General features: G+C 30.6%; 1 long non-coding RNA gene across 2 annotated transcripts in view; it reads right to left on the bottom strand.

Moving 5' to 3' along the window:
* The window catches only part of LOC107871094, an 18,988-nt gene extending 9,203 nt beyond the window's left edge, over window positions 1–9,785 (bottom strand). For both annotated transcript variants that reach the window (XR_007055513.1, XR_007055512.1), the window contains exons 1-2: window positions 9,095–9,785; window positions 2,784–2,904 (exon numbers count right to left, since the gene is read on the bottom strand). This is a non-coding gene — a long non-coding RNA (uncharacterized LOC107871094). The remainder of the gene's footprint in view (window positions 1–2,783; window positions 2,905–9,094) is intronic.
* Between the last annotated feature and the right edge of the window lie 750 nt (window positions 9,786–10,535).

The raw sequence follows: 10,535 nt of genomic DNA, 5'->3' as shown, positions 1-10,535 counted from the left end.
TATATATATATATATATATATATATATATATATATATATATATTATACTATTATAGCATATGTTTTATTTAAAGTAGTACGTATAGTCATATATAATTATATATTGATGGTACGTATATATGTGTAATTATTTATATATTTTTTAAAAAATATATATTGTATATTGGAGTGTATATAGTGTATATTGAATTTTTTGTTTATTTTTTAAACGGGTTTGACCGATTTTTAACTGGGTTTGATCGGGTTTTAGTGGGTTTGACCGTGTTGGGTTAAGTGAGCCGGGTTAGGGTGGGTTTTAATTTTTTTATTGTTTGGCCCGGCCCGGCCCGACTAGCATCAAAACCGGCCCTTAACCAGCCCTCAACCTGGTTAAAATAGAAGGGCCGGTTTTGGGTTGGCCTGGCCCGGCCCGGCCCGTTTGAAATCCCTAAGTCCATATTTTCTTTACTTTTTTACCTACTTAAGAATGTACATGTACGTCTTAGGAGCAAAAATAGAGTCTTCATAAAAGACTCTTGCTGCCACAGGAAGTTTTCCTTTGTGATTCGATATCACCTGTAACTAACTATGTTATTCTCTTATTTGTGAGTTTTTACTTGATTTTCTTAAGATCATTGTCCTTAGAACACCTAAATTGGATGGGTAGCCAGAACTCCCTTAGGGGTAGTTTGTTTGAAGACAAGTTATGCTGGATTTGTTATCTTGAATTATTTCTTATTTGACTGTTTGGCTTGTTGTCTATGTATATATTTGGTAGGGATTTAGTTGTTCATTCTTAAAAGCAAAACCTCCATCTTATTTAGCTTAATAATTTTAGGTGTGCATTCCCATAATATTTCTGTGTTCAACTATGTTTAATACTGGAGATGATAATCCGAGGCTTTGACTTGAACATACTGAAGGGAATGATGGAGTCTCGTGAGACAAAGATGTGGGCGCACTATGTTGTTAAGGCCGAGGTAAATACTTAACTGACAAATGACACCAATAAAACAAGTACATCATCCAGGAGTGACTCAAGCTCAATGGTGGCCTAAAGTAAAAAATGAATCGGATGCCTTAAATTAAAGAGCCACAAATTTCCACACTTTAGCCCTAACAGATTTCTCATTTGAAACCACCATTAATGGCCTCTCTGTCCACTGGTTAATAATGGTTGACCAACCCCTCTTAGACGCACCACCCAAAATACCCACCCACCCACAGTAACTTTCACTCTTGATTACTCAAAACTCTTGAAACCTATAACTTTGAATAACATGCAGGCATGCGCTAAAAGAGATGTGCCTTCAATTGCTATTAAACCTATTGCAACGTTACAAGGTGATCCATACATATAATGGTCTGAATCTGAAGTTGCAACAATGAATGTAATTGAAAATCTGCAACATGCTATTGTGGAAAAATTTGCATATAGTTGCGGATCTAGAGGAGTTGTGCACAACTATTCCTGTGCAATGTAACATCAAAGGTGACTTTCAGATTGGTTATTTCAGAAATAGGAAATTCTAATTAGGTTGTCCCTTAAAGAATATTTCGTTAATATTACATTGAAGGCTGTTTTCTACATCAAGTCTAAAGATGGTGCCTTCTATCAAATGAGACCGTTGATATATAACTCCAATTTTATTGTGGATGAGGCGACTACGATGGCTATGACTTGGATATCATTTCCCAACTTGCTACTAACCTATTTCATCAAGGAGTCTTTATTCTCATTAGCATCAGCAGTAGGAACTCCTATTCATTTAGATGTGGCCACAATTAATTAAACTACGCCTAGTTGTGCCAAAGTTAAGGTTCTAGTTGATTTAATGGCCAATCTACTTGATCATGTGAGAATGGACATTAAAAATGAAGCTACGAGTGTTATAAGAAGTGTCAAAGTTAATATGCAGTATGAATACTTGCCCAAATATTGCAAAGAATACAAACTCCAAGGCCATAACATATATGATGTAGGGTAATTCATCCTAAACTTGCAATTTCGAAAGAGGGCTACAAGATGGAAACAGGATTGCATATGGGGGCTGATGGCAGAAACAAAATTGATGGGGACGATAAACAATGACATGGTGAAAATAAAAAATCCTTCCAAGTGAAAGGGGGAAATATGCAACAATCCCAACCAACTGGTTCTTTTCCTAAGAGACTGATTAGCGGAATGATTGTGGGAAACCCTAGTGATTGGAATGAAGTTACAAATAAGAAAGGGAAGAACAAAGTTAATAAATAGGATCCACAAATGAAGAATAATAGTACAAAAGTTGGATCTCACAACCAGTATGCAGCTTTAGAGACTGTCAACAGTGAGGAGGGAAAAAAGATGAAGCTGATAGGAGTAATAGCTTAACTAATTCAACAAATGCAAATGAGGGAACAATGGAGAAGACATATCCAGAAAAAGATGGTATACGACATAGAGATGTTAATCAAAATATGGTGGAGTTAAGCACTAAAGTTTCAGTTCCAAAGGAGCACCCCATTCATAGTAATCAGCCAAAATATAATGAAACAAGAAACTGGGTGGAAAAATCTTTTCCAGAGTCAAAAGCTAGCAGGTATGTGACTGAAGATCTAAATAAAGATGAATTTTTATCACCAAAACATGGTAAAGATGGCATTCATAATGGAATGATAGTAAGTGATAGTGCAGACAAAAATGCAGATTCAGATAATACCGAGGATGTGGATAAAGATAAAAATGAATACAACAATGAAGATTTTTTTATCACCAGAACAGATAAAGATGACACTTATGATGGAATGATAGTACGTGATACCTTGAAGCAATATGAGGACATCAATCATTAACTTCCAGTTCAACAATAGGATCACTATTTGGCTTTAGTATCTAATGCTCAGCCAATTAGGTCCTATAGCATGTCATCTCTAACCAAGGTCCTGTATAACATAGATACTCAACAAATTCAAGAGAAAAAGTTTGATGAGGATGAATAACACAGTGAGAAGCGTATTAAAGATGAGGAATAAAGAGACAGTAATCTGATTTTATATCAAGCTTTGAAAAATACAGATGTGTCCCCAAAAGCTCAAGCCAAAAGCAAAAAAAGGTAAGAGCAAAGGAAGTGACAGTTTGCCACCATCTAGAATTCCATCAAAAAGGGGTGTGAAACCTAATTCTAAATATATTTAAAACATTTGTTTGGAACATTAAGTCTGTCAAAATACAACAGGTCTTTCATAGAGTTCGGATATTACATAAACACCATAAATTCTCTCTTACTACATTATTGGAGCCATTTCAACAGGCCAGATACATTCAAAAGTACAAAGGATATTAGGTATGCACTATGCTAATTATAATCAAAATGGGCAAATTTGAATTTTTATTAAGGATGGGATTAATGTGGAGGTGCTACTTGATTCAGACCAATAAATATCCTTAAAGTTAGAATTTCTGGAAAGTGATAAAATTTTTACTGTCACTTTGGTATATGCCAAGTGTGATGTTTTGGAAAGAGTGGATTTATGGAATAATATATACAATTTATCCAATAATATGAGACATACATGACTGGTAGGAGGTAATTTCAATGTTATTTTGAATGAAGAGGAGAAAATTGACGGACTTCCTATCCATTCCCCAGAATATGAAGATTTTGCTTTTTGCCTTAATTCGTGTGAATTATTTGACATTCACTTCAAGGGTAGCCCCTATACTTGGTGGAGTGGTAAGGCTAATGAATAATGCATATTCAAGAGACTTAACTGAATGGTTAGTAACCAAGAATTTCAAAATTATTTTGGTATGTCAGAAGTTGAACATCTGTCTAGAACTAATTTTGATCACGTATCCCTTCTTCTCTCTTGTGGGGCACATACTTCTGAGACATCTAGACCATTTAAATTTCTCAAGTTCTGAACGGAAAAAGAGGATTTTATGAAAGTGGTTAGAGAAAATTGGGTAGCTAGACAAATGTTGACATATTTATTCAATTTAAACAGAAGATGAAAAAAATAAAGTTAGCTCAATCTAATTGGAGTAGAGCTTGTTTTGGTGATATTTTTCAGCAATTGGTTATCTTGGAGGACATCGTGAGAATTAAAGAGAAATTATTTGAAGAATTTCCTATTTGTTCAAACAGGGTTGTTCTTCAAAAAGCACAGACAGATATGAAGCAATATATGCAGTATGAAGAGGAATGTCAGAGACAAAAAGTAAGGATTGAATGATTTTTTGAAGGTGATAGAAATACAAGATTTTTCCACAATTTTGTAAATGGTAGGAGGAAGAGGTTGGCTATTAACAGAATCCAAACAGTTGGTGGTGAATGGGTTGAGGGTAATTGTTTTATCCCTTTTCGAATTTTATTTTAAATAAAATGATTTTGACTTTTCAAACTATTCAAAATAGTTTCGAAAAAATTTTCAGAGTCGCCACTTAATTTTTTATCGAAAACATCAAGAAAAACTTTAAAGAGATTTCAAAGATTTAAAAATAAAAATAGATCTTCGAAATCAAAGAAATCGAGTAAGGGTTCAGTTAACGGTCAAAGAAGATTTTTACGGCACTTAGGAGCGTCCGTTTTAAAACAGTTCGCCAAAAGATTTATTTTTGGTTAACTTTAAAAAGGTGCTAATTTTTGCAAAAGGGTGATTTTATAGAAATATTGCCCTTAACTCAAGAAGTTATTTATTTACTAGTTTGTGAAGATTTAAATGACATTTTTTCGACCAAACAAAAAATTGATCTTGTCTAACTTGAGAAAATTTTCTGTAAAGAAGATTGAGCTAAAACCCATTCGCTTTATAAATTATTATTATTTATTTATTTATTTTAAAATAAAAGGGAGAAATAAAGTAATTTTTGATAACAAAAATATCTATCTTCAAAAAAAAAAGTATCAATTTAAACAATTACGAACTTTGACTAATTAGTGAAGATATTTTTTAACTTTCACGAAGAAAAATTGATTTTAGGTTGATGCGAATTCTTTTAAGTTAAATGAATTATTTTAACATATTGATAAAATAAAATGTCATTTTGATTTTTTTTAAAAGTTCACTCTAAGGAGGAAGATATATTTTTTTATTAATTTAGAATATTACGCTATGTGATAAAATACTTAAAGGAAAAATTCAGAGACAAACAAAAATGACGATTCAAAAGGGATCTATTAAGGTTAACCAATTTTACCAAATTAATACAAGAAAAAATTACAGAAAGTAGCATACTTAAAACTATAATTATACTAAATAGCAACACTTTTGTAAAATTACAGTTTATAGCAAGTGTAACATTATTTTACTCATTAATTAAGTAAGTCCATATTTTACTCTCATCACTTTACATTTTCCAATTTTTCACTTCACCATTTCACCTCCCCCAAATAGAGGCATATCTTTTATCCTTTTTTTTTTTCATCTTATTTTTTTTATCATTTATTTTTTTATTTTCTCTCTTTTTTTTTTCTTTTTTTTTTTTTGTTTTCATTTTTTTTTACTTTTTTTTTTTTTTCATATTTGAAGATAATTATCTCCATGATCTTCAAGATTTTTCAAAATAAAACATGTCTTTCACTCTCTAATCTCTATACCTTTTTCGTTGTTAGTTTTTTTTTATCTTATTTTTTTATCATTTTATTTTTTTATTTTGATTTTTTTATTTTTTATTTTATTCTTTCCACTTTGTTTTCTCTCTTCTATTTCTCTTTTTTTTTTTTTCCTTTTTTCGTTTTTTTTCCTTTCTCATATCTGTTTTTTTTTCTTTTTCTATTTTCGTTTTCTTCTTCTTATTTTTTTCTATTTTATTTTTTTATTTTTACACTTATATTTCTCTTTCTTCCTTTTTTTTTTCACTTCTCTTTTTTACATTTTTTTATTTTTGTTTTTGTTTTCTTTCCGTTTTTTTACTCTTCTATCTCTAACTTTTATTTTTAAAAAGACAAATATGTATATCACATACACATGTTCAAAAAACATACAAAATACATAGTCATACAGATCTGAATATGTATTTACAGTACAAAACATACATATGTATTTACGAAATACATATGATATTCATATTAAACAGTAACAAACATAACTATACTATATATCTTTATGTGTATTTGCGAAATACAAAGGTGACTCATATAAAATAAGAATACACATATGAATCAGGTATCTATTATATAAATACATATACAGAGCTACATGTATTTTATACAGTGGTGGGTTTATATTTGAACTGTACATACTATGTTATTTTAGAGGGTAACAGTTGTACTTATTTGTTTTCTTTTACTGTTTTAAGAAATATATATGTATTTTTTTACTACCTATATGTATATGTATATAATTGTCACTTTTGTTATAGAGATTTTGGGTCCTATATGTTTATATATATACATGTGAGTCAGATATGTATTTCTGTAAATACATATGCAGATATATATGTATATTTTTATACTGTAAATACATATGCAAATCTGTACGTCTATTTATTTTGTATATTTTTTGAATATGTATATATGATATAGATATTTCTCTTTTAAAAATAAAAGACAGAGATAGAAGAGTAAAAAAAAATAGAAAAAACAAAAACGAAAAAATAAAAATCCAAAAAAAAAAGTGAAAAAGGAAAAAAAGAAGAAAGAGAAATAGAAATTAGAAATAGAAGTGTAAAAACAAAAGCGAAAAAAATAAAAAAAATAAAAAATAAAACGAAAATACATATGAAGATATATAGTATAATTATGTTTGTTACTGTTTAATATGAATATCATATGTATTTCATAAATACATATGTATCTTTTGTACTGTAAATACATATTCAGATCTGTATGACTATGTATTTTGTATGTTTTTTGAACATGTGTATGCGATATACATATTTATCTTTTTAAAAATAAAAGTTAGAGATAGAAGAGTAAAAAGACGGAAAGAAAACAAAAAGAAAAATAAAAAAATGTAAAAAAGAGAAGTGAAAAAGAAAAAAAAGGAAGAAAGAGAAATAGAAGTGTAAAAATAAAAGAAAAAAAAAGAAACAAAATAAAATAGAAAAAAATAAGAAGAAGAAAACGAAAATAGAAAATGAAAAAAAAGATATGAGAAAGGAAAAAAAAGAAAACGAAAAAAGGAAAAAAAAAAAAAAGAGAAATAGAAGAGAGAAAATAAAGTGGAAATAAAAAATAAAAAATAAAAAAATTAAAATAAAAAAATAAAATAATTAAAAAATAAGATGAAAAAAAACTAACAAGAAAAAAGGTACAGAAATAAGAGAGTGAAAGGTACGTTTTATTTTAAATCTTGAAGATTATGGAGATAATTATCTTCAAATAAGAAAAAGAAAACAAAAGAAAACAAAAAGTAAAAAAATAAAAAAATGAAAATAAAAAAATAAATGATAAAAAAAATAAGATAAAAGATATGGTGGAAGGTAAAATGATGTAGTGAAAATAGAAAAATGTAAAGTGATGAGAGTAAAATATAGACTTACCTAATTAATAAGTAAAATAATGTTACTCTTACTATAAACTGTAATTTTACAAAAGTATTGCTATTTAATGTAATTATAGTTTTAAGTATGTTACTTTCTGTTGTTTTTTCTTTAATTTACATGAGATATATAAGAAAAGTTAAAATTTGGGCCCTTTTAGTCCATTTCAAAGCTGGCCAACCTTTAGGAATTATAATAAATAGCAATACTTTTTTAAAATTACAACTTATAGCAAAAGTAGAAATATTTACCCACTTCTTAGTAATAGAAGAATATGTATTTTTCAGTTATGAATATGTATTTATGAGTAATACATATATATTTGTATATGTATTTATATAGCAACATTTTACTTAAATACAAATATAATTTGCTATTTTTCGTAATTATGAAACTGTTGCTATAAAAGTTATAATTAAAACTACAAAGTTGCTATTTCTGAAATTTTTCCAATATATGGCCTTTTCAGGCTTCACTCATCTGTGTATATCAGATGTATATCGAATGTATGCGTTCTTCAAATTCCTGTATACAGCCGTATATTTAGTGTATACTAGTCCCTTTTTGGGCGCGCTCAGAGCCTCAACTCATCTCTTTCTTTTACATCCTAGACATCAATTTCCTGGTTGTATATCCCCTGTATATCGCCATAGATCAGTCCTATTCTGGGACTTTGGCATGGAATTTTGAAATGAGACTTTGGTCTCGTGGATCATGCAGGCATGGGAGGAGTCCCCATCGGACTCATTAGAAGAAGTTTATGCAAATAAAAAATTATAAGGATTAGTATCTAATTTATAGTCAAAGACCCAAAATTGAATAAAATAAATTATTTGTTCATTATCCCTTCTAAGAAACACTTTGAACTACACCAATAAACTCACATAACTAGCCTTCACAAGATTACCAGAATGAGGACAAACAAAGTGCAAAGAATTACACTTACGCGTAGAAATGTAGAAATTGAAACACTTTAATGCGAATTGATGATTAACATGCCAAAGTTAAAACAAACAAAGATGCAATTTTTAGAGTCATAGGATACTACTAGGAATCACTTAAAGAGGGGAAAAAACAGGGATGGTATTCATTCACTTGAAACATTGCTAACTGCATGTATAGTTTATCAAGACTTAGTGCGAACAAAACATGACAGAAAGAATGGGCTTGAGCGGATCATCTCTTAACACATGCGATTTTCTTTGTTCGTTGCATGCACTAGGACTCCAGGAATATCCCAAGCAAATTGTGCTAATCACAAAATTAAACCAAATAGTGGCATCTCATACTGAGAAACACTCTAAAACAAAAATCAAGAGCTCAACAACCTATTGAATCCTTCTAGCCTGTTCTTGTGAAGATAAGGAAAAGAAGTTATACAAGAGTCATATCAAAGTACCAATTTTTCCCAAGATTCATACACCTACTAATTTTAACAGATAAGAAACCATGAATCTCCGGTTATGTGAAGCATAGGAACCCCTGACAAATATACTATTGAACTTTTATTTCCCTAATACGATTTATAGACCCCCTGATATCATTTTTCTTAGTCAACCAAATCAGTCACACGACAACCCAAGCAGCCACAAATAATTATCCAATACTATGTTGAGGATGGAAAAAAAATTGACGAGGTAGTTTTACCTTTTTTCAGGAAGGAATGGAGACAAACGAGCCTATCACGATGGAGCTTTTCCCACCGAAGTTTTAATTGCTTGGTTCATTGGAGTTTTAACCTTTCGTTGGGATCGACTTTTCAAGTGTGTTCTTCGAGAATTTCGATTGCGTGACGTTAGAAGCACGCGCCTCCAGAACCTCTAAGTATTTCCTGGAAAATCCCCTCATCCCCCCTTCTTCTTAGCAAATTGGGGGGAAATAGTTAGGGTTTTCGGATTTCAATTTAGGATTCTGAATTGAATTTCTTGAAAAATTGAGGTCCACAGTTGGACAAGGCCACTAATGGCCTATGACTAAAAAAATTTAATGGAGGAGGAGGTATCCGCTGTGGTATTGCCGCAAATGGCCGAGCACAAGCTGAAAACGAAAAAATGGATGGACCCTTAGCCATTTTCGGCTGTGCGAAAAGGGTAATCTGGTAAAAGGAACGACTAGGGTTTTGCCGTTGTTGGTGTGTTGTCGTGTATTGCTGTTGTTGAATGTTGTTAAAGCTGTTGCGATGGTCGCTGTTACGCCATTTATTGTTTGCTGTTGTTAACAGTTGTTGGGCTTATGGTGGAGATAAAAGGATAGGCCAGGTCGGGTCTAAATATTTTGTTAGGCTGGGCGATGTGTGGTGATGGGCTGTTCTGGGCGTTGTTTGTTGAAGCTGCTGGCATTGTTATGGAAGAGAAGGGGGCTGGGTCAGGTTGATGGACATTGGGCTTGGGTCAGCTGGACTGGATAAGAAAGAAGAAATAGGGGTTGGGGTGGGTCTGCTGGTAATGGGCTGGTGGTTGTTAAAATTCGGATAGACTTAGGATTTGGTAAAATAGCTCAAATTGGATTAAAATTTTGGCCGAGATTACTTAAATTTTGACCAAATCGAATATCAATCAGCCAATTGTATTGCAATTATGACCAAATTGATTCAATTAAGGTCAAATTTAATAAATTGACCAAATTTTATTAAAATTTGAAATGAATTAACAATTATTCGTGCTTCTTGATTTAATAAAATCACACATATATTTTTTAAAATAAATTATTTTTGGGAGTAAATTATATTTAAATTAAAATTTTAATCATTGAATCAATTTTTAAGATAACCCATGATAAAAATTTAATTTTTTGTAAAAATAATTATTTAAATAACAAAATTATATGATTTTGCACATGCAAATACAAAAATATATAATTGTTACTTAAAATGATAAAATCACGCAAATAAATACTTTGAAAAGTCCTTTATTCGAATAAAATAAATGTTGTAATTTTATTTGAAATCGAAGAATCTCGAGAATAAATTCAGTCGGGGGGGGGGGGGGGGGGGGGGGAAAAAAAAAGGGGGCAAAAAAAAATTTAAGGGGAGAAGGGGGGGTTCTTTTTTTTTTTAAAAAACAAACCCCATACCCGGTGTGAACACATT

The sequence above is a fragment of the Capsicum annuum genome, chromosome 5, assembly GCF_002878395.1.
Source record: "Capsicum annuum cultivar UCD-10X-F1 chromosome 5, UCD10Xv1.1, whole genome shotgun sequence".
In the NCBI taxonomy this organism is placed as follows: domain Eukaryota; kingdom Viridiplantae; phylum Streptophyta; class Magnoliopsida; order Solanales; family Solanaceae; genus Capsicum; species Capsicum annuum.
The sequence above is the reverse complement of the archived record's forward strand: the minus strand, read 5'-3'. Positions and strand labels throughout refer to the sequence as shown.